The following is a 26,202-nucleotide window of genomic DNA, read 5'->3' as shown; positions in this document are numbered from 1 at the left end:
GTGTACCTGCAGTGGTTGAGTTCTATGCTAACTTTTAGTTTGATGGCAAAGTGATGAAGAGTTTTGTGAGAGAGTTTGAGTTGGAGTTTGATGTTGAAGAACCTGGGCTGCTTCTGAACATCCCCTCCCTAGGATTGACAACTATTTGAAGAAGAAGTGACTGACAATTGACAATGATGTGGGCACAAACATTTTGGTTATTAGAAAGTTTTCCTAGAAGTTTGAACTAGATGTTTCTCAAAAGGTGTATAAGATTGACATGACACCTTTTCACAAGTTGTTTTCTCCATTTTGGGAATTCCTGCATTTTGCAGAGGTTTGAGAGGAGGCATGAGGCCACCTTGTTTGACATGGTTGTAATGGAGCTATTGGACATAGGAAGGGCCATCAATCTTCCTAGCTTGATGATCCAGCATATGGCAAGGGCTGCAGACAAGCCCAAGCATGTTATTCCATATGGCTTCATGTTGACTGAGTTATTTGATAAGCTCAATATCTCCCTGCTTGAGCTAAAACAACCATAATGGTGTTCTAAATGCTGTCACACTCAAGTAGTGTGGCTATACTAAGATCAAGGCTAGAGGCTCAACTAGTTATGCTATTTTGCATGGGAGCAGCAGGGCTGCTGAACTTTCTAAAAGGTTGGAGTTGTCTTTGGAAGAAAATGCTAATCTTGGAGAGGACAATGATGAACTACGGAAGGAAACTAGGCAGAGAGGCTCATACACAACAGATTTCCACTCGAAGGCAGTAACTGCTGAAGGTTCTTACAAGGCAGTAACTTTTACACAAAGTTACTGCAGTTCGATATTGCTGGAGAGGACTCTTGATGCGATAAGAACTCTTGCTAGTCATGAGTCACCAGATTCGTGGAGTCCTTAGAAAACTACGTGTAGGACTCCTAGAGACCTTAGAGTACTGGGGAGTTAAATACTTTGCATATGGACTGTGAAGACCATCTTTTTGCACATTGATTGAGGAACATAGTATAACATTTTTAGGTCAATACTCAAGTTGATCATCAGTGTTTTCTGAAACTCAATTTAGTTCAAGTGTATTAGGCGATTGAGTTGTAATCAAGATGTTTCAAAACATGTTTGGAGTATTGTATGACTGTGTAAGTTAGAGTAACTTATAATTCATACAAGAAGTAGAAGTAGGAGAAATGTGTGGGTATTGGTTAACTGTCACACCCTAACCCGGTCGTAATGGCGCCTCTCATGAAGACAAGGCCAGCCAGTTCAATCCAACTCAACTTTTAAAGCAATTAATCAACATGAAAATAGTCTAAACATGATTTAAACAATACTAAATAGCGGAAATATCGATAACAATGCGGAAAGTCCAACCCGACACAGCCCTAACTGGGGTGTCACAAGTCACGAGCATCTACTAGGGTATAATACAACTCAAAGTCTGAAGTGTACAAATACAGACTAATGAAATGAAGAGAGAGAAAAGCAGTGCTGCGAACGCTAGCAGCTACCTTGCTAAACTCCGATGACTCTGCCTCAGATCAACCAAAACCCGCTAGCGGGTGTATAAATACCTAAATCTGCACACAAGGTGCAGGGAGTAAAGTGAGTACTCCAACTCAGTGATTAACAAATGTAAATAAAGACTGAAGGCAAAAAATCACGTAAAGCATATCAAGATGTTGTATAGAAGCAGTTCAAAAACCAGTAAGAAAGCAGTGAAGCTATAAAATCTCTTTAAACATCTTAGCTCAGTTTAAACTTTTTTAAAAATTGGTTTTTCAACAATACGCAAATGAATGCAAAACAGTTAGTGCAGATAAGCACAGAAATTCGCCCCTTGGGCACAAATAACATAGTTTAACGGGTAAATAACAGGTAAATATGAAAGATAACCACATAAAGGTTCGCTCCTCGGGCTCAATGTCAACAACTCTGCCCCTTGGGCAATATCTCAGAACAATACAAGCCCTCGGGCAATCACATAGAATGGTACCCGCCCCTCAGGCAATCACATATAACAATACCAGCCCCTCGGGTTATATCTCACATCACAATGGGTAACCGCGCTCACTGGGGGTTGTACAGACTCTGGGAGGGGCCCCTTACGGCCCAAGCACAATATCAAGCCATCTCGTGGCATCAAATCTAGTCCCTCGGCCTCATATCAGTCAAGCCACGTCGTGGCATATATATCTCAGGCCCTCGACCTCATAAACAATATCAACAGGCCACCTCGTGGCGTACATATCTCAGGCCCTCGGCCTCAAATCAATATCAGTGTTTCCTCACAACTAGGCCCTCGGCCTTACTCAGTCAAAAATACTCACAAGCCCCTCGGGCATTAATAAAACAGTATTTCTAAGCCCAAAACATCATTTAAGTCTCAAAACGGAGTAAAAATGGCTGAGTAGTAAAACAGTGGAAAATAACATGACTGAGTTCAATTAATAAATTAAAATAGTGAGGAAATAGTAATAAAAATCCCCGAAGGGTTCAATATTTGGCACGAACCCCAAATATGGAAATCAACCCAAATCATGATGATAGCAAATAAGTTTCAGTCAAATATGCGGTAAAATCGTCAATCGGGACAGACCAAGTCACAATCCCCAATAGTACACGACCCCACGCTCATCATCAAGTATGTGCCTCACCTCAATATAGCACTACGATGTGCAATCTGGGGTTTCAAACCCTCAAAACATCATTTATTACCATTACTCACCTCGAACCGGCTAAATCTCTAGCTCGTAATGCCTTTGCCCCTTAAATCGGCCTCCACGCGTGTCGAATCTATCCAAAATCAGAACGAATACGTCACAATATGCTAAAGGAACAAAGCCCAAGCGAAAACAATTAACAAAGGACACAATTCCCAAAATTACCAAAACCCGAGCCCCCGTCCCAAGTCTCGAAATCGGGTAAAATTTACAAAACTAGAATCCTCATACTCTCACGAGTCTAACCATACGAAAATTATCCAATTCCGATACTATTTGGTCTTTCAAATCATCATTTTATATTTTTGAAAGATTTTACAATTTTCTTCCCAAATTCCATCCCAAATCACGAATTAAATAATGAATTCAATGATAGATTCATGTACTCTAGCCAAATATGAGTTAGAATCACTTATCTCGATGAATCTCTTGAAAAACCTTCAAAAAATCGCCAAAATACGAGCTCTCTAGGTCAAAATATCAAATAAAACCCAAAACCTCGTATTTATTGAGTACCCCACAGATTTCCACCTTCGCGGATCGCACAAAATCGACCGCGGTCCGCACAAAACCAGTGCGGTCTGCACAAAAACGACCGCGGGTACATGCTTTCCTCTACAGTGATAGGCTTTAGTATTTTGGCCATAACTTTCTCTACAGATGTCCAAATAGCAATATCTTTACCTCTATGGAAACTAAATATAAAGGGCTACAACTTTTAGTTTTTAATCATCTCAAAATTCCTTGTAGGTCAAAAAATATGAGCTTCCGAAGTAGGATAAGTGAAATGTCCCCCCCCTCCCCGCGGCCGCACTGCATTTTGTGCAGTCCGCACAACACCTACCGCGGCTGCACTTCATTTTATGCGGTCCGCACAACATATATCGTGGCTGCACTTCTTTTTATGCGGACCGCGTGGGTGGGTTCCGAGGCCTGCAACCCTTCTGGACCTGCTACAGCTATGATTTTCGGCCTAAAACATCCCGGAACCTGCCCCGGAACCTACCCGGAACTCCCGAAACTTCAAACTAATTGTACCAACACATTCCATGACATCGTTCAAACTTGTTCAAAACTTTAGAATGCTCACAACAACATCAATCACCAATTTAACATAGGATTCAAGCATAAGAACTCCAAGAACTCTTAAACTATGCTTTCGATCAAAAAGTTTATCAAATCTCGTCCGAACGACCTGAAATTTTGCCCACACATCTCAAATGACGCAGTGAAGCTACTACGACTCTCGTAATTCCATTCCGACCCATATATATCAAAATCTCGCCTATCAACCGGAAAACGCCGAAATTTTAATTTCGCCAATTCAAGCCTAAATCTTCTCTACAACTCCAAAACCCATTTCGATCGCGCTTCTAAGTCACAAATCACCTAACGGAGCTAACCAAACCATAAAAATTCCAATCCGAGATCAAATACACACAAGTCAAATCTTGGTCAAACCTTTCAAATTTTAAGTTTTCAACTGAGAGTGTTCTTCCAAATTAAATTTTGATTAACCTGAAACCCAACACCAACGATTTACATAAGTCATAATACACCACACGGGGCAAGTCATGCCCGAGAATTGGCGAGCGAAATGCAAAAGCTCAAAACGACCGGTCGGGCCGTTACATTTACAAAGTCATATAATCAGTACAGTTGGCTCATTTGTTCTAGTGAAGTTGAAGTTAAAATCCTACGTGATAGGTTCTGATTTTTTCACCTTTGAATTGGGTGATTTTTCACATAAAAATTTGTTATCCTTACTTTAATGTTTATTTCATTTAAGCATAAAGAGTAAGACAAAGAACCAAGTTCTTTAGTAATTTAGGAAGGCACTCAAATTAACATAAAGCACTACTTCATTAATGTTTTACTTTTCGTGATTACTACAAAATATACTGTCATTATAGAAAAATACTTTTTAATTTTACACTTACTCTATCAAATATAGAGAGATTAATGTGGCAAAGTACGAATAATACTAAATTATCAAAGAATAAATAAAAATAATGTGTTTTCAAAAGGCGTGCAAAAGAGAAAGATGACAAGCAAAATACAACCAATAGAGTAATTATTTATCATCTTGGCACGGTTTCTCACTTCAAATTTTTGATATTTGAGTAAGAAAGTTGGGGCTTGTGGGTGCGGCAACCCATTTCAAGTCCTTTTAAGAATTTGAACCTCAAGATTTAAGTCTTAAATATTTAGATCCCTTTTATGATTAGTATTAATTAAGCTAATTCTTATTATAGAATATTCGAAACCAGCTCCAAGTTATAAAAAATACAATTAGATCCAAGGTAATAAATAATAAAAATAAACCTAAATAGAAATATAAAGATGCAATTTTATCTTGTAAAAAAAGGAATATAAAAATATATTTCCCTCTCTTAACTCATTCCCGCACTATTTTCTTTTTCCCACTAGGTCTAAAGATCATCTGAAATACTCTATTGATAGTCGTTATTGAAGCTTGAGCTTCAAGCTTCAAAACTAAGTTTTATATAATTGTGAACTATTTCGAGTGTGTTACGACTCAAAAATCACACCTAGTCGTGATGACACCTAACCCCAATGTGCTAGGCAAGCCAAATAATGAATAATGCTACTCAAATAAAAGATCATCAATAACAATAAATGAGAAGGTGAAAATCCATATAATTTTTTTAAGGATTGGTAGCACAAGTCATAAGCCACTAAGATTTAGATTACAAAGTTGGTACGAAAAATAAATACAATCTCTCTTTGAAGTTTACATAAACAGAATTATGAGTCCTGAACTACCAAGAACAAGTGAAAACTTGATTCTGGAACCCAAGTAAATATTCAATGCTAGCCTTTGTCATCCACAGCATCTCTGCTCCAAGATCTGCATGGCATGTGTAGAAGTGTAATATGAGAACAACAAATGCTATTTACTCAGTAAATATCTTGACTAACCTCGATGAAATAATGACGAGGTTTCAGGTCAAGGATACTTACTTTACATAATCGGTGCAACTCAATAACATATACATGTATCCAACAACAGTATCAAATCTAAGCATGAAATACAGGTATAACCCATCAGTGCACATAGAGAAGATGTGCAAAATCTTATATCAGTTCATCATATAGAGAAGATTGTAACAATTCGGACAATAGTTTTTCATTTTTAGCCATATTTCCCCTATTTGATGATTTAAATATGTATAATTGTGATTATGTGACTTGACATGGTGGTTGGTTTGGTTTCGGGGAGGTTTTGGAGTGAATTAGGATGCTTAGTCTCATGGTTGGAAGCTTAAGTTGTAAGAGTTGACAGGAGTTTGACTTCTGTGTAGACGACTCTGGAATGATATTTTGATGATTCCAATACATTTTTATAGTAATTTTGGACTTACGAGTGTGTCCAGATTTGGATTTGGAGGTCCGTAGGTTGGTTTGGTGCTTTTTTGCAAAAGTTCAAAAATTGAAGGTTTGGAAGGTTAATAGGTTTTATCGGGAGTTGACTTTCTTGATATAGGGTCCGGATTGTGGTTTTGAGATAGGTCCATTGTGTCATTTGGTACTTGCATGTGAAACTTGAGGTCATTTCGAGTTGATTTGATATGGTTCGGCATGAGTTTTCGAAGTTGAGAGCTCATTAGTTCATTAGACTTGAATCGTGGTGCGATTCGTGGTTTTGTTGTTGTTATTTTATGTGATTTAAGGCTTCGAGTAGATTCGTGTTATGTTTTAGGATTGCACAGGTGCAGAGTTGTCTGGGAAAGGCAGGGACTGTAGATACGATTAGTTGGGAGCAGAAGCGGAAGAGAATCTGCGCTGAAGGACCACAGATGCGAATGCGTAGGGTGGACCGCAGATGCTGTAAGTCGATAGATGGAGGGAACTCACAGTTGTGAGCTTATGACTGCAAATGCGGTAACGTAGAAGTGGCTAAGTGTCTGCAGATGCAAAATCACTGGAAGACCTTATATATTCGAAGGGTTTGGTCATTTTCAATTATTTGGAGTTGTTGAGCTCAGTTGGAAGCGATGTTTGGGAGAGTTTTCACCACAATTGAAGTGGTAAGTTATGTTTATTCAATTTTAATGATAGATATTGATTACCCATGGATTATTTCATCTAGTTTATGTGAATTTAGGGTAGAATTTGGGGATTTTTGCTATAATTTTGGAGAGTGAGATTTGATGATTTGAGGTTTGAATTGAATGAAACACATATAATTGAACTCGTATCGGAATGGGTGTTCGAATCTGTGAGTTTGGTCGGGTTCTGGGGTGCGGTCACGGGGTTGACTTTGTGTTGTTAATTCGAGATCTTAGCTTTATCATTTGGAATTTGTTTTCGATGACTTTTATTGATGATATTAAGTTATATTGACAAGATTCGAGTCGCTCAGAGGCTGATTCGCGTGGGAAGGGCCTTTTGGAGTATTGATTTTCACATTTTGAGGCAAGTAACATATCTAAACTCGGAATTGAGGGTAATCATCCCTAAGAACAACGGTACATGAGATGTATTGGGGTAACACACATGCTAGGTGATAGGCGTGTGTGCATGCACCGGAGTATTCCTGATTTGGGTGAACTTTAGACTAGTACCAAACTTGTTTTGCTATCATGCCTCGTTTTATCCATGTTTTCTCTACTTGTATGATTATTTGAGCTATGATTCATGTTAGAAATCATGTCTAGGCTTTGTGCTTATTTGTTTGAGACATGATAGGCCTATTCTTACTGTTTTGAGATATTTGCCTTAATTATACACATACTCTCAATCATGATGCTATGTCCCTGTATGATATCTCCATTTAAGTGTGTTCTTATTTTGATTTCTCACATTTTGTTGATGCCTCATATGTATAACACCATTTAGTTGAGTATTGTGAGATGTCTTTGACTTAGTCTTTAGCGGTTATTGACTGAGCTTGGGCCATAGATCCGATATGGTATTGATTTCTAGGTGACTTGTACGCCAGGCCCATATTGGGATAATAAGTACTGATTAGGGGTGACGCATGAACCAGGATCCACTATTGGGCTATGTGATATTGATTAGCTCTTGGGCCAGGATCCGCCCCTTTAGAATCTGATATTACAGTAAACGCAAACACAATGATATATGCGTGCTTTAGTGAAGGGCATTTATGCCAGGCACTTATACAGTGTTGAATGTGGTTATGTGTGATGGTGATGGGAATCATGCCAGGCACCGTGAGCATGCTGAGTGTGGTTATTCATGATGGTTTCACGGTGAAGATATTGATATGACATGTATATTTGACATGTAAGCATAGATATGTACTTTCCTCATACTAGTTGCAAAAGGATATGTCGTACCTCTGTTGGGCTTGACTTCTATATTTGGAAATTATGTCTAAATTCCTGTAATTTGTGAATGAGCTAAACCTGACATCATTAAGTTATTTACTTTTATTGTTTCCTTTATATTCTGAGTTGTTATTGATTATTGATGTTGGTCACTAACTGTTTCTTCTGAGCCATCGCCGATTTTAGCCCAAGGTTAGGTTTGTTACTTATTGAGTACATGAGGTCGGTTATACTCATACTACACTCTGCACTTCATGTGCAGATATGAGTACTTCTAGATGCGGCGATTGGTAAGTTTCCACAGATACTCGTTGAGGAGAATACGAGGTAGCTGCTATGTCGTTCACAAACCTTGGAGTTTTCTTTAATTTACTTATGTTATTACTGTTCTATTGTCCAGATAGTTGTATTGAGGATTTGACTTTGTATTTTGACATTCAATAGTGCTCATGTACTTGTTGATACCAGATCTATATGATGGTTGTAGTATATTACAGTTGTTTTCTAAGATATTTCATGATATTCCCATTGTTGAGATTATTAAATTATGCTTTATTGAGTTCATTGTTATTGTGAAACTGTTCCCTTGCTTAGCAAGTAGTGTTAGGCGATGTCGCGGCTCTGGTGGGAGTTGGGTCGTGACAAGTTGGTGTCACAGAAGAGAGAACTAAGCTGCCTAGTTCTCACGAGTTATGAGCAAGTTTAGTAGAGTCTTATAGAACGGTACAAAGAGGTTTGTACTTACTTCGAGAGGCTACCGAACTATTAGGAAAGCTTCACTTTCTTGCATTTTTTCTTGTTAATTCCAAAGTTTGAACCTTTACTATTTTATTCTCTCACAAATTATGAGGACACATGTAGCCGGATCAGATGGGCAAGCACTAGGGCCACGAGAGGCTGGGGCTGAGGTCGAGGCCGAGGTGAGGCTCGTACTACAGCTAGAGTAGCACCTGTGGAGCCACCAACTGCCTCAGCTGAGGAGTAGGTTCCAAATACTGTTGAGCCAGTAGGACCACCCCAGACACCGGTGGTGCCTATTGCTATATCTGGTCTTCAGGAGACGTTGGCTCAGATCTTGAGGGTGTACATAAGCTTGGCTCAAGCGTGTATGATACTAGTTGCACCATCAACCTCACAGGCTGGGTGAGGAGGCTAGATTCCCACCGCCTGTACACTGGAGCAACCAACTCAAGGTTATTAGACACCAGGGATATTGCCAATTTAACAAGTTATTGTTGCTCGGGCCGAGGTTAGTCCACTTATGTCTTATGAGGAGCAGAAGAGGTTGGAGTGGTTTAAGAGACTTGACCCTCCCGAGCATAATAAAGCAGAGTCGAAAGATGCTCAGGGTTTTCTAGATCAGTGTCATCAAATTCTTCGCATAACAGGTATTGTGGATACTAATGGAGTTGCCTTTACTACTTTTCAGCTGATAGGGGCAACCTAGAGATGGTGGTAGACCTATGAGTCAGGTAGGCCAACAGGCGCCGCACCACTTACTTGGAATGAGTTCTTATCTCTCTTCTTAGAGAAGTTTGTTTCACAAACTCGCACAGAGGAGTTGCGTAGGGAGTTTGAGCAGCTACGCCAAGGAGATATGACTGTGACTCAATACGAGATAAGATTTGCAGATCTGGTACTTCATGTGTTACTGTTGGTTCCCATTGAGATAGAGAGACAATTAGGAGGTTCATTGATGGCCTCAACTATAGTCTACGTTATAGTTTAGCTCGAGAGGCCAGAACGAATGCTAGGTTTGATTGGCTAGTTGAGATTTCTATGCTCCTAGAGTAGGTTCACAAGCTTGAGCGGAGGAGAGAGAGGGCAAGAGGCCCTGTGGTTCAGGTGGTTTTGGTGGTACCTCGTTTGGAGGTCAATCACATCACAACAGCAGTCATCCTTTTAGGCTCGCTTTGGCAGCTCATCTGATTCTGCGTGGTTCGATAGTTAGTCACAGTTCAGACATTGCTTGTCCAGTTCTGTCATCATTAGTGAACTCCTAGCCTAGATCTCATACCGTACTCTATCAGTTTAGGGTTTGTCAATACCGAGTTCTTCCAGTTCAAGAGGTCCGATTCAGGACCCACAACCATTTTGAGGTCGAGGTTACTATAAGTGTGAAAAGTTGGGGCATTATTTCCCCCACTATTACAGAGGTCCAATGTAGCAGGGAGGCTAGACTATGACTCCCGGACTAGTTACTACACCATACTCTCAGCCAACTCATAGTGGAGGTCGTACGGGTCGAGGTTGCCCTAGAGGGGGAGGTCAGTCATGCGGTGGTCAGGCCCGTTGCTATGTATTTCCCACTAGGCCAGAGGCAGTTTCTTCCGACACCGTGATCACAAATATTGTTTCTATGTGCCACATAGATGCTTCAGTGTTATTTGATCCGAGTTCTACTTATTCATATGTGTCATCATACTTCGCTCGTTATTTTGATATGCCTCGTGATTCTTTAGATATGCATGTTCATGTATCTACATTAGTGGGGGATTCTATTATGGTGGATCGTGTATATAAGTCTGTGTGGTTACCATTGGGGGTTCTAAGACTAGGTTTTATCTCTTGCTGCTCAATATAGTCTATTTTGATGTGATTCTAGGCATGGATTGGTTGTCACCATGTCACATTATTCTTGATTATCACACTAAGACCGTGATGTTGGCAATGTTGAGGTTGCCTTGGGTTGAGTGGAGAGGTTCCCTAGATTATTTTCCTAGTAGAGTGATCTCATATTTGAAGGCTAAACAGATGGTTGAGACCGGGTGTTTGGCGTATTTTGCCTTTGTTAGGGATGTCAGTGCTGATACTCCTACCGTTGAGTTAGTTCTGGTAGTGAGGTATTTTTCAGATATGTTTCCTGCAGATCTATCGGGTATGCCACCTGACAAGGATATTGATTTTGGTATTGACTTGTTGGGCACTTAGCCCATCTCTATTCCACCATATCACATGACACTAATAAGGGTTTCATCAAGCCTTGTGTGTCATCTTGGGATGCACCAGATTTTATTTGTGAAGAAGAAAGATGGTTCTATGAAAATGTGCATTAACTAGAGGCAACTGAACAAGGTTACTATCAAGAACAACTACCTACTACCACGTATTGATTATTTATTTGATCAGCCTCAGGGTGATAGGGTGTTCTCGAAGATTGATTTGGGATCGGGGTATTATTAGTTGATGATTAGGACTTCAGATATTTTGAAGATGGCTTTTAGGACACGCTATGATCATTATGCGTTTCTGGTGATGTCTTTTGGGCTGACCAGTGCCCCAACATCTTTTATGCACTTAATGAACAATTCATTCTAGTCCTATCTTGATTCCTTCGTCATATATTCGAGCATTCTCGCAGCTGGGAGGATTATGAGCAACACTTGAGGACTGTGCTCCAGACATTGAGGGAGAAAAAGTTATATGCTAAATTCTTCGAGTGTGAGCTTTGGCTTGACTCAGTGGCATTCTTGGGACATATGGTATATAATGAGGGGATTAAGGTGGATCCGAAGAAGATTGATGTTGTACAGAGTTGGCCCAGACTATCTTCTGTTGCTATGTAACTCTACTCAGAAGTATGGGACAATACCTCTTGAGATGACTTAAGTCTCGACACGTGTAGCAACCCCTCCTGCAAGGCTGGTGACCCTGCCAACCCGAAGAATTGCATGTGGAACCCTAAAGAGATGGAGCATAGTAAGAATTCTATGCAGGCATCGCACAAAATGATGACTGAACTAGGCGAGCATTGAATGAATTGTGGCTAACTGATGAACTATGAGGAATATGACGACCTACCTGAGCGGGCCTAGAAGGACGACCTACCTGAGCGGGCCTAGAAGGACGACCTATGTTGTAATGTGACTGGCCTCCAGATGAGGCACTTTTAAAATCACCCGAACCACAGGGCCTCTTGGCCTCCTTCTCCTCTTGCTCAATCCTGCAAACGTGCTCCAAACGTTTAGCAATCTCAACCACCTAGTCAAACTTAGCATCTATCTCGTCCTCTCGAGTCAAATAGTAACGTAGGCCATAGTTGGGGTTATTAATGATCCTCCTGATCTTCTCCCTCTCAGTGGGAACCAACCATATAGTATGACGTGCCAAATCTGCAAATCTCATCTCGTACTAAGTCACAATTATACCCTCATGCCGTAGCTGGTCAAACTCCCTACCCAAATCCTCTCTCCGAGTCTGTGGAACAAACTTCTCTAAGAAGAGAACTGAGAGCTCATGCGATGTAAGTGGCACTGCGCCAGCTGGCTTGCCTGACTTATAAGTCTGCCTCTATTTGTAGGCTACCCCTGTCAGCTGAAAAGTAGTAAAGGCAACACCACTGGAGTCCACAATAGCCGCTGTACGAAGAATCTAGTAACACCGATCTAGAAAACCCCAAGCATCATCTGACTCTCCTCTACTGAACTCGGGAGGATCAAGCCTCTTAAACCGCTCCAACCTCTTTTGCTCCTCATCAGTCATAGTGGACAACCTCGACCCAAGCAGCAACAACTATCTGAACTGGTAACAACCATGATGTCTGATAACCCTGAGCTAGCTACTTCGGTGTAGGGGCGACGAGCGTCTGGCTCCTCCCCCACGTTGTGAAGTAGCTGGTACAATAGGTACCAAGCCCGCCTGAGCCAAGCTCATGCACACACTCAAGATATGAACCAATGCCACTTGAAGACCAAATATAACAATAGGTACCGTCAGTGTCTGAGCTGGTCCCACCGGCTCAACAGTATCCAGAACCTACTCCCCTACTGGAGCAATTGGTGGCTCCACAGGTGCTGTTCTAGCTGTAGTGCAAGCCCCACCTTGGCCTCTACCTCAGCCTCAGCCTCTCGCGGCCTTGCCTGGTGGTATTGGTGTCTGACCGCCTGATCCGGCTAAACGTGTCCTCGCCATCTGTAAGAGAATAGAAAAGTAAAGGTTCAAATTCCGAAATTAATAAATTTGCACAACAAGAATACATGAAAGGGAAGTTTCCTAACAGTTTGGTAGCCTCTCGAAAATAAGTACATACGTCTCCGTATCGCTCTACATGACTCCACTAAACTCACTCATGACCCGTAATATCTATGAACCTAAGGCTTTGATACAAACTTATCACAACCCAAACCACCAACCGGTCGTGATGGCGCCTAACTCACTTACTAGGCAAGCCACACATAACATAAGCAAAATATAATTGTTGAATTAATAGAAATAGTATAAGTGTAATGTCAATTAACATAAGAATTATCGTAGACACACAACAAATCTCCAGAATGGGTAAATACAGAGTCATGAGCTCTAAAACAGAAATACAAGTCTGAAATGCTAAATAACAATAATGTCTGAAATAAAGACAGTAGTACAAAATGAAAAGAGACGCCAAGACTATCATCGGGATGCAGCTCTACCTCGTCTCTTGGATGACGAACCCAACAATAAGTCTCCGCTATTGATGGCTCGACACAACACCTGGATCTGTACAATTAAGTGCAGAGTATAGTATGAGTACAACCGGCCCCATGTACTCAACAAGTATCATAACTAACACCGCCGAGGTAATAAAAGAAAGAATTATAAATGATACTCGCTAATCACTTGTATAGTTCATAAATCCAACAAGTACAATATAATAATATGATCAAGTTAGGAATCACTGAAAGAACCACCTTGGTGGACATAATTACTTAAAGTAGTCTGCTCAGTCAAAACTCCAGCATATAAAGAAGATAAGAAAATAAATCAAATAGCACTCAAGGAAGTTTCAAGTAAAAATGAAATACATCTACCAAATCAAACACTGGCCAGCGTTTCCTCAGAATTTCCTTAACCGTACCAAACCAGTGATCAGTTTTCCTCAATCTACATATACACCATCAAGAAGAAACATGAGAGGGTGACCCTAGGAGGATATATCCATATCTACACGTTGCATAGGGTAGTCACGTAAAATAATCATAATCTGCCTGGTACGGTCACATGCTCAATATCACAATCCGCACGGTATGGTCACAAGCTCGATATCACAATCCGCCCGGCGTGATCACAAGCTCAATATCACAAATCGTACGGTGTGGTCACGTGCTACCGATCCAAACTATATTACATAGAAAAAATATACAAGAATACATGTATACGATCAATGAATGTCAAATTTTATACTCCTAGATTGGTATAAGTGACACGTTAAGACATAGGCATGTGCAAAGTGTGCTAACATAGCTCAAATCAGGCAATTGCATCACTAAAGTAGAAATTATCAAGTTCAATTTAACCTTTATGTAACCTCAAACATGGATCAAAAACTCACAACAGGGTACATATATAAGAAACATTGTTGCATGAAGCTTAGAAATAAGTTTAAGGCATATCATAGCCTAAGCACTACCCCGAGCATGGATAAATACCACCCATGCGCGTACATGGGCTCAACCCCACACATATGCGCCACCTATGACACGTAGCTATCGCCAATAACTCAGGAAACTAGTTCCTCAACCAAGTTTAGGTAAGATACTTACCTCAAGCAAGCCAAATCAGTACTGTAAGAAGCCTTTCCCGCGTGAATCAACCTCCGGACGGCTCGAATCTAGCCAAAATAACTTAATATCATCAATAAAAGCCACATAAAATAATTTCAATTGATAAAGCTAAGATCTTCAATCATTTATGCAAAGTCAACCCAAAAATTCAACCCTGGACCCCCATCCTGGAACCCGACCAATCTCACAAATTTCTAACACCCATTCCAATACGAGTCCAAATATATGAGTTTCATCCAATTCCAACCTCAAATCGACCCTCAAATCATCAAATATTACTCTCCAAAATCATGGTCCAAAACCCCCAAATCCCACCTTTAAATCATAAAAATTAGGTGTAATAATCTATGGGTAATCAACATCTAACACCAAAATCAAGTAAGGATCACTTACCCTATCAATTATGATGAAAAGCCCTCCAAAACTCGTCTCCAACAGAGCTTAACAACAATAACAACAACAACAACAACAACAACAACAACAACAGTGGAATCCCACAAGTAGGTCTGGGGAGGGTAGTGTGTACGCAGACCTTACCCCTACTCCGGAGGAGTAGAGAGGCTATTTTCGATAGACACTCAGCTCAAGAAGATGAGAAGAGACATCGGCGCAGTAATATCAGAGGAAGAAAGTAAGAAAGATAGACAACATCAGCAACGTAATAACCAGAAAATAGAGAGAAAATCAATAATGAATAAGCAGTAACAATGGCACAGTACTACAGACACAATGGAGTAATATAGATACAAAAAGAGCCACTAGCATCTTAAGACACTACACTATCGGACTAGCCTCCTACCACCTAACCTGTAGCCCTAAAGAAGTATTATGGACACAATTGAAGCCACTACTTCCTAACCTACAACCTACAACCTTAATGCTCGCCTTCTACAACTTCCTATCAAGGACCATGTTCTCGAAAATTTGAAGTCGCACCAGGTCCTGCCTGATCACCTTCCCCCAATATTTCTTTGGCCGCCCTTTACCTTTTCGCGCACCCGTCAAGGTCAGCCATTCACACCTCCTAACCAAGGCATCCATGCTTCTTCTCCGCACGTTCCTGAACCATCTAAGCCTAGCTTGCCGCATCTTGTCTTTTTTCAGTTTTATCATAACTTTAGATAGAGAGCTCAAATTTGGGCGAGATTTCGAGGGATTTTCAGAGGCAACGATTGGGTAATGATTTTTGATTTTTTTTTGTTATATCCCACTAATCTATCGTTAATTTCATCTTCTAATTTAAGATTTGGGTTGAGAAAAATTGGGAAAAGTTCTTCAATCGAATATTTGGAATTTGATTGAGATTTTGGTATCGGATTTGAGTAATTTTTGTACGAGTGAACCCGTGGTTGAATGGGTATTCGTATTTTGTGACTTTTACCCGATTTCAAGACGTGGGCCCGGGTCGACTTTTTTGGGGTGATTTTCTAATTTTACGCTAAAGCCTTGATTTCATTAATTAGATTTGTTTCTTATAGTTATATTTATAGTATGTAACTGCTTTTGGCTAGATTTGGGCCATTCAGAGTTGGAAAGTCATGAAAAAGGTATTCTTACTGATTGATTAAGCTTGGTTCGAGGTAAGTGGCTTGCCTAACCTTGTGAGGGGGAAATTCCCTAGGATTTGGTACTGTTGTGATAATTCTGTGATATGTGAGTGTTGTGTATGTGATGTGATGAGTGCGTACACGGGATAATTATTGTAAAATACGATTGTTATTAAGCAGTAACTTGTTACATCTTAATTGAATTATACCAGCATGTGTAGTTATCCTGTTTAGCCTAATATCGCATATCTACGTGTCTTAATTGGTTATTTGAAATATGTGCAGCATGCTTAGTTGATTCCCTGCTTTTTCTTGACTTGTATTTAGTCTTAAACTATAGGATTTCTTGTTGTAATTACCGTTTCCATCGATTTCGAGCTGTGTGTTTTCTTTTGGGACTACGAGGCAGTACTTCCCTATTACATATTTGCTTTTGGGACTATGAGGCGGTACCTCCAGAAATACCCTGTCACATATTTACTTTTAGGACTACGAGGCGGTACCTCGGGAGATCCCCGCTGCATATTTACTTTTGGGACTACGATACGGTACCTCGGGAGATCGTCGTTGCATATTTACTTTTAGGACTATGAGGCGGTACCTTGGGAGACCTCCTGTAGAGCATTTACTTTTGGGACTACAAGACGGTATCTTGGGAGTGCCCCTGTTGTTTATCCCTATGTGATGTGTTGTTATTTTTCTGTAATTTTGCCTTGTTAAATTCCAATCTCTTATTACATTGCTATATTTTTCTGCCTTAAATTATTATATTCCAGTAAGGCTTCGACCTGACCTCGTCACTACTCGACCAAGGTTAGGCTTGGCACTTACTGGGTACCGTTGTGGTGTAGTCATACTATTCTTCTGTACATGTTTTGTGTGTAGACCCAGCTACCTCCTACCAGCCCCGCTATTAGCTGAGAGTATTTTGTTGTGGCTTTTCGGAGACTTCAAGGTACATCTGCTAGCGTCCGTAAACCTCGAAGTCCCCCTCTATTCCCCCATATGTTGTTTTCTTTTCCCTATTTTCCTTAGATTCTAAGGTATATATACACTTAGATTTCTCTTAGAAGCTTGTGACTTATGACGACCAGGTTTTAGGGATATTGTTATATTCGAGCTGTTGGTTACTTGTACATGCCGAGCGGCATGTTTCAGTTATATAGTTATCTGTTGAAGTTTATTTGTTAATTATATTTTTATTTTCAAATATTCCGTAATTGTTAAGCTTACCTAGTCGTAGAGACTAAGTGCCGTCACGATATCTTACGAAGGGAGAATTGGATCATGACATATTGGTATTAGAGCTTTAGGTTCATAGGTGTTATGAGTCACAAGCAGGTTTAGTAGAGTATCGCGGATCGGTACAGAGACGTCTGTACTTATATACGGGAGGCTATGAAACTGTTAGGAAAATTTCACTTCTTTGATTCCTTGTCGTGCAAGATTGTTGACTTCAAACTTCTAAACTTCTGCCTTCTATTCTCTCACATATGGTGAGGATACATACAGCCAGATCAGATGACCAGGCACCCGCGTCCCCTGCTAGAGCCGTGCGATAGAGGTCGAGGACGTCCACGTGGTGCAGCTAGAGCACCCGCACGAGCTGCTACAGAGGAGCCACCAGTAGCTCCAGTTGGAGCATACGCACTTGAGATGTTTGTTACTGCACCAGCCCTTCAGGAGACCCTTGCATAGTTCCTAAGCATGTTCGGCACTCTAGCTCAGGCAGGGTTGATCCCACTTGCTCCTGCCACATCTCAGGCCGAGGGAGAAGCAAAAACTCCTACCACCCGCACCCCAGAGTAGCAGGTTCAGGTCGACCAGGTTCCAAAGTCATACAGGTGCAACCGGTAGGACCATTTCGGCCTGACGGTAGGGCAATAGTTTTTTAGGAGGAGCAGCTCAGGCTCGAGAGGTACAAGAAGTACCACCCTCCTACTTTCAGTAGCCTATCATCAGAGGATGCCTAGGGTTTTCTTGAGGAGTGTCACTGTATCCTCTATACTATGGGTGTAGCGTAGTTGAGTGGGGTTTCTTTCACTACGTTCCAGCTTAGAGGAGTGGCCTATCAGTTGTGGCATGCTTATGAGTTGGGTAGTCTGGCTGAGGCAACTTCACTCACATGGACTCAGTTCTTGGATATGTTCTTGAGGGAGTATGTTCCCCAGAGTCTCAAAGATGCATGGTGCGCAGAGTTTGAGCAGTCGCGTCAGGGTGCTATGACTATGTCAGGGTATACGGTTCGCTTCAGTGATTTGGCTAAACATGCACCAGCCTTGGTTGCTACAGTTTGAGAGAGGGTCCGTTAGTTTATCGTGGGGTTTAACCCCAGTATCAGGCATAACATGGCCCAAGAGTTGGAGATAGATATTGCATACAAGCAGGTTGTAGGGATTGCTAGGAGATAGGAGGGTATGCTTGCTCAGGAAAGAGAGGAGAGGGAGGCCAAGAGGTCTCGAGAGTTTGGCACTAATAGTGGTACTCGTGCCCTAGCTGCAGTTCGTCATGGTAGGGGCTATGTGGGTCGCCCTGTTTATTCTGCACTTCCAATCGCTAGTGGTTTTTCAGCCCCTAGGCCCTAGGAGCCTTATTATGCACCACCAATGTCTAGTACACCTCCTGCACGGGGTGCTTTCAGCGGTCAGTCCAACCGACTTGGCTCGAGCCAGTCATAGCAGCCACGCCATCCGAGAGCTTGTTTCAAGTGTGGCGATACTCGCCATATGGTAAGGGATTTCCCCATACTTAGGAGGGGTGCACCTCCATAAACTTCCCAGGCATCGCGTGCTCCACCGGGTCCTCAAGCTATAATTACACCATCATCTACCACCCCACCTGCTCAGGCAGCTCGAGGTGGAGGTCGGGCAGGTAGAGGTCACCCTAGATAGGGAGGTCATGCCAGATATTATGTTATTCGTGCTCGTGCAGAGGTAATTACATCTGACTCTGTCATTACAGGTATTGTTCCAGTCTATCGTAGAGATGCGTCGGTCTTATTTGATCCAGGCTCCACTTATTCCTATGTGTCATCTTATTTTGCTTTGTATTTGGGCGTATCCCATGATTCTTTTAGTTCTCCTGTTTATGTGTCTATACCTACGGAAGATTCTATTGTTGTTGACTGTGTGTATTGGTCATGTTTGGTTGTTCTTAGTGGTTTTGAGACCAGAGCCAATTTATTATTGCTAAGTATGGTAGATTTTGATATTATTTTGGGCATGGACTGATTGTCGCCCCATTATGTTATTCTTGATTGTCACACCATAACCATGACGCTGGTTATGCCAGGATTACCATAGTTAGAGTGGAGAGATACTTTAGAGTATACTCCCGATAGAGTTATTTGATTTCTTAAAGCTCAATGAATGGTTGAGACGGGGTGTGACGCGTATCTAGATTATGTGAGAGATGTCAGTATTGATACCCCTACGGTTGAGTCCGTTCCAGTAGTGAGGGATTATCCCTATGTATTTCCAATTGATCTTTTGGACATGCCGCCCGATAGAGATATCGACTTTGGTATTGATTTGTTGTCGTGCACTCAACCCATCTCTATTCCTCCATATCGTATGGCTCCTCCTGAGTTGAATGAATTGAAGGAACAATTACAGGAATTGCTTGATAAGGGCTTCATTCGAACCAGTGTGTCACCTTGGGGTGCTCCAGTCTTGATTGTAAAGAAAAAGGATGGTTCTACGCATATATGCATTGATTATCGCTAGTTGAACAAAGTTACAATGAAGAACATGTATCCATTGCCTCGTATTGATGACCTATTTGATCAGTTACAGGGTGGTAGAGTGTTTTCCAAGATTGATTTACATTTAGGATATCATTAATTGAAGATTGAGAGCCAAATATCCCGAAGATTACTTTCAGGACTCGGTATGGCCACTACGAGTTCCTTGTGATGTCATTTGAGCTGACCAACGCCCCAGTAGCATTCATGCATTTGATGCACAATGTATTTAGGCCCTATCTTGACTCTTTCTCCATTGTGTTTATTGACGACATTCTGGTGTACTTCTAGAGTTGGGAGGATCATGAGCAACACCTGAGGACTGTGCTTCAGGCCTTGAGAGAAAAGAAGTTATATGTAAAATTATCAAAGTGTGAGTTCTATCTAGATTCAGTGGCATTTTTGGGTCATGTAGTGTCACGACCTGGATTTCCCACCCTCGGGAGTCGTGATGGTGCCTACTAATGAGAGCTAGACAAGCCAATCCTTAACTGCTTATTGCGTTAACAATTACTTCTTTTAACAATTATCGGCAATAGCATGAAAGCAACAGAATTAAATAAATATGCGGAAGACTTAAATTTAAAGAAAACTTAACGATAATGCGAGAATCAACATATGCCTCTACCCAAGAACTGGTGTCACATTATTCACGAACTTCTAAGAGTGCTAAATACAACCATTTGAAAGAAAATATAAACTGTTTGTCTCGAAAATATGAGATAACAGACGGAAATAAAAGATAGAGGAGACGCCGGGCCTGCGAACGCCTGCAAGGTTACCTCAGTGTCTCACTGGACTGAAGGCTGGCTCCCGCGCTACTGCTGCTGTCCAAAACCTGGATCTGTGCAAAAGAGCACAGAGCATAGTATTCGCACAACCGGCCCCATGTGCTGGTAAGTGTCTGGCCTAACCCCGGCGAGGTAGTGATGGGGCTAGGACCAGACTCCAGATAAACCTGTACAGTTATATAATATATGGCGGAAAAGTAAACAAGTAATAAGCAGTTAAAGCTGGGGAAGGGGGACATGCTTCGTGGATAGCAGTTAAAAGAAATAATATGGAATAATAAGGAAGCTAGCACTATAACTTCTATCACAAATGAAGAAAATAAAGGCAACTTTCACTTTCAGTTTCCTCTTGTTGCAGGCGTGCAACCCGATCCCATTTCTCATATCTCGTGGTAGGCGTACCACCCGCTCCCATTTCATTCTATCTCGTGGTAGGCGTACCACCGCTCCCATTTCATTATATCTTGTGGTAGGCGTACCACCCGCTCCCATTTCATTATATCTTATGGTAGGCGTACCACCCGTTCCCATTTCATCAATCTTGTGGTAGGCGTACTACCCGCTCCCACTTCATAATATCTTGTGGTAGGCGTAGCACCCGCTCCCATTTCATCAATCTTGTGGTAGGCGTACCACCCGCTCCCATTTCATAATATTTTGTGGTAGACGTACCACCCGCTCCCATTTTATAATATCTTGTGGTAGGCGTATCACCCGCTCCCATTTTATTACACAATTACAAGAAATCCTGGCAAAGGAACATAAGTAATATAATAACTTCCTGGCAAGGGAACAAAGATATCGAAATAGTCATCCCGGCAAGGGAGAATCAACTATAACCAATCTCACTTTGCTAGTACTTAGTTCAATTAATGGAAATACTTAATCATAGAGGACCATTAATTAAAGTATACAAGGTGTTATTCAAAAACACAACAACTTTCAAGTTAAGACCCACGGTCATGCTTGACACCAACGTATAGATACTCGTCACCATGCCTATACGTTGTACTCAACAAGAAGCAAGTAGCAAATATGACTCAACTCTTAATCCCTCAAGCTAGGGTTAAATCAAATACTTACCTCGATGCCTTGAACACCACTCAAGTCTCAATTATAGCTTTACCTCTTGATTCCACCACCAATCCGCTCGAATCTAGTCACAAGTTGCTTAATTACATCAATAAATGCTAAATGAGTCAACCCCAATGCATGAAAATGAGTTTTCCAAAGTTTTACCCAAAAGTCAAAAATCACCCCCGAGCCCACGTGGTAAAAACTCGAGGTTCGAACCAAAACCCGATTACCCATTCCCCCACAAATTCAAATATATGGTTTGTTTTGAAATCGGACCTCAAATTGAGGTCCAAATCCCCAATTTTAGAAAAATCTAGGTTCTACCCAAATCACCCAATTTCCCCATGAAAATATTTGATTTGAAGTTGAAATCATGTTAAAAGATGTTAAGAAGTGAAGAAAATGAGTTAGAAATCACTTACCAATTGTTTCGAAGAAGAAAAGTTGTTTGAAAAATCGCCTCTTATGTTTTGAGGTTTTGAAAAGTGTAAAATAACTAAAATTCACGTGTATTTATACCGCTCTGAAGTTCCCACCGCGGACCGCGCAAGAAGGACCGCGGCCGCATAGGCTTCCTGAAGGCCTGTGGATCTATGCCCCGCGCGGACCGCGCAAAGCCGACCGCGGCCGCACAGCACCCACCGCGGACCGTGCCAAGGTGACCGCAGCCATGCTGGCCCCTTCGCGGCCGCATGCTTTTCCTCGTGGGCCGCGCAAAAGGGTTTAGAAACCTGTCAAAATTCCTGAACCTGCAACATCTGATCTTTTAAAGCCTAAGGCATCCCGGAACCTACTAGAAACTCACCCGAGCCTTCGAAACTCTAAACAAAGCATACACACTACCTCAAAAACACCCTACAAACATATTCGTGTGATCACATAACCAATGTAACATCACGAACATCGAATTGAGCCTTAAGATCAATGAAATTTCTCCAAAATTCCTTTCAAAAATCAATTTCCCAATTAGGGTCCGGATCGCGTCAAACGACGTCCGTTTTCAACCAAGTTTCACAGGAATGACTCAAGTCATATATAAGAGATGTACCGGGTGCCGGAACCAAAATACGGGCCCGATACCAACACGTTCTGATCAAATTTCTTTTTTTTCTTTAAACATTTTCAGAAAACAATTTCACTTAAAAATTCATAACTCGGGCTTGGGACCTCGGAATTCGATTCCGGGCATACGCCGATGTCCCATATTTTTCTACGGATCCTCCGGGACAGTCAAATTATGGGTCCGGGTCCCTTTACCCAAAATGTTGACCGGAGTCAAACTTATTCATTTCGAGGTAAAAACTTAGAAATTTTCACAAGATTTCACGTTTAAGCGTTCCGGCTACGCGCCTGGACTGCACACACAAATTGAGGCGACTCTAAATGAGGTTTTCAGGGCCTCAAAGACAGATTTCAATTAGAAATAGGTGATGACCCCTTTGGGTCGTCACACGTAGTGTCGAGTGAGGGGATCAATGTGGCTCAGAAGAAGGTTGAAGATATACAAAGTTTGCCTAGACCGTCCTCAGCTACGGAGATCTGGAGTTTTCTTGGTTTGGCGGGGTATTACCATCAATTTGTAGAGGGTTTCTCTTCTATTACAGCACCTATGACTAGGTTGATCTAGAAGGGTGCTCCGTTCAGGTGGACAAAGGATTGTGAGGAGAGCTTTCAAAAGCTCAAGGCAGCTTTGACTACAGCCCCAATATTGGTATTGCCTATAGGTTCGGGGTCTTATACTGTATATTGTGATGCGTCGCGGACTGGTGTCTCAGTGCGGTGTTGATGCAGGATAGTAGGGTGATTGATTATGCGTCTAGACAACTAAAGGTGCATGAAAAGAAATATCTTGTCCACGACCTTGAGTTAGCAGCTATTGTTCATGCCTAGAAGATTTGGTAGTACTATTTCTACGATGTCCCTTGTGAGATCTACACCGATCACCAGAGTCTGCAATATCTGTTCAAACAGAAGGATTTTAACTTGCATCAGTGGAGGTGGTTAGAGCTGCTTATGGATTATGATATCACTATTTTATACCATCTTGGGAAGACCAAGGCCAATGCCTTGAGTCGCGGGGCAGAGAGTTTGGGGAGCTTAGCATATCTACCAGCAGCAGAGAGGCCATTGGCATTGGATGTTCAGGCCTAGGCCAACTGGTTTATTAGATTGGATATTATAGACATGTAATTTTTGACCTGCCACGTCTTCAAGCTATATTAGCACTTTCGCATATATTTAATTGAGTTATTTGAATTTTTCTAGGATGCTAATATACTAATTTTTATTGTTATTTAGTATTTTAAAAAAAATCAAAAACACAAAAAATAGTTTCAAGTCTATTTAATTTAAGGTTAATTAGTAATTAATGTAGTAATACTATTTTCACCTATTTTTATTTTTATAATCTTCAAAAATACCAAAAATAGTTTCACAATATAATATTATTAATTTTAATTAATTAGAGTTAGTTATGTATTTTATAGTATAGATTTTACATTATTTGTAGAAAACAATTAAGATTTTGGGTTAAAAAGACCCAATTTCGGATAGCCCAAAACATTGAGCCCATATCCATTCCCTATTTGACCTAACCTAATCCCTACTCCCTATAAAAGAATCCCCTAATCCCAATTCCAAGGGAGGATAATGGAGATACCTAAAAGAAAAAGCTACTGCCACCGCAAACCCCCGTCAAAGAAATCCACCACGTCTGCTCCTCCATTCCCCCACCCCATTGCCTTTCCACATTTATATTTTTCTACTAAGACTTCTTATTAGGATTCCTTTTTGAGACACACTATTCGGAGAGATGCTGCTGAGGTCGAGCTCCGTCCATTAGCTTTACATATGTTTCTCTATTTTTGCATTGGGTTTTGAGATTTACAATTGTATCGGTTGGTTTATTTAGGACTTCTTCACAATACGTTGGAAAAGTTTCATTGCTCAAGGTCCGATTCTTTCTTTCTTTCACTACTCTATTTTATTTCTCCATGGCTCAAACATTTTACATCCATATTATTGATGCTTTATTACTTCATTTTTCATGTGTATTTACCTTTAAATTCTTAATATTATCCGTCATAGTGGGTTTCATGAAATATTGGTACTAATATTTGCAACCGAACTTGTTAAGTTGATGAACCAAGCGTTTTGGCATTTTTCTGCTGGGAAGTTTATTGGATGTAACTTTAAAAGCTTGCTTTTGTTTGGTGTTAGCTGCGTGAAATATTTTGAATAGGATCATGTTAATTCTTAGTTTAATCAGGTGATTGATACAACTGTTTAGTTAGTATAATAGTTGTTTCTTTAATATTGACTGTAAATTATTTTAGCTAAAGTAGAAATGAATCTTAATGTTGAGAACAAAATGTTAAGTTATAGTTAGTGACTTATTAATAATAACTAAAATCGTACACTTCTTAGCAAAATAATTCCATAATTGATGACTTTGCGATAATCCGAAACTTAAGAAATACTCATCAACATCGTAGCCTTCTTTAGGCGCATTAATAATAATCATCATGATTATGGGTACGGTTCCCGTGACATGGTCATGGTATCTAATTCCCAAATTTGGGTGTGCATTTCATGTGACCCGATCATAACAACTTCGAACATTAATAAAATAAACATGTCGTGAATCGCGGATTCATTTCATGTAGCGTAGTTTGCGGTGTGTTCCAAAACGGCAAGTGTACGATAATCGAAGATTGTTCAAGAAATAATTCCATAAATCCTAAAAAACGATTTAAAATAATTAAAAGTGGTTTAAAAGGTTAAAAATGCACAATATGTTTAAAACGTATAGTAAATCAGATAATAGGTCAATTATTAATAGTTTAAGCGACCATGCTAGAACCACGAAACCCGAGAATGCCTAACACCTTCTCCCGGGTTAACAGAATTCCTTACTTAGAATTTCTGGTTTCGCAGACTTTTAAATAAAGTCGATTTTGCTCGATTTGGTATTTTAAAAATAAATCGGTGAATTGGGACACCTAAAAAATTATTTCAAGTGGCGACTCTGATTAAATAAATTAATCCCATTTTGAATAATGTCACTTTAATTGGAAAAACTCCCTTATATCCCCCTTCGGGTGGTAAAAAGGAGGTGTGACAGCTCTGGCGACTCTGCTGGGGATAAGAACCCAGAACTTCTGGTTCAGGGTTCAGATTTCGAGTTTAGAATAACTGTTATACTTTGCTTTATTTATTATCTGATTTTACATGTTTGAGCTTAATGTGCTAAATGCCGCTTTTACCGCTTTGATATTGTTTGAACTGTATATAAATCGTTACGAAACTCTCTTCTCTCTGAGTCTTCTAAATCATCTGGGAAGTGTGCACTTTGTGTGATTTCTTTTCTGTTAGAGTCATATCCCAATTTTAGAACGAGGTTCGGACAAGTTGCAAAGCCGGTGAAGTTTCTGTATTCCCGGTACGCTGCCCCCTCCCCTCCCTCTGCTCGAGCTGTCTGCTCGGGTAAG

Source organism: Nicotiana sylvestris, chromosome 5, assembly GCF_000393655.2.
Source record: "Nicotiana sylvestris chromosome 5, ASM39365v2, whole genome shotgun sequence".
In the NCBI taxonomy this organism is placed as follows: domain Eukaryota; kingdom Viridiplantae; phylum Streptophyta; class Magnoliopsida; order Solanales; family Solanaceae; genus Nicotiana; species Nicotiana sylvestris.
The sequence above is the reverse complement of the archived record's forward strand: the minus strand, read 5'-3'. Positions refer to the sequence as shown.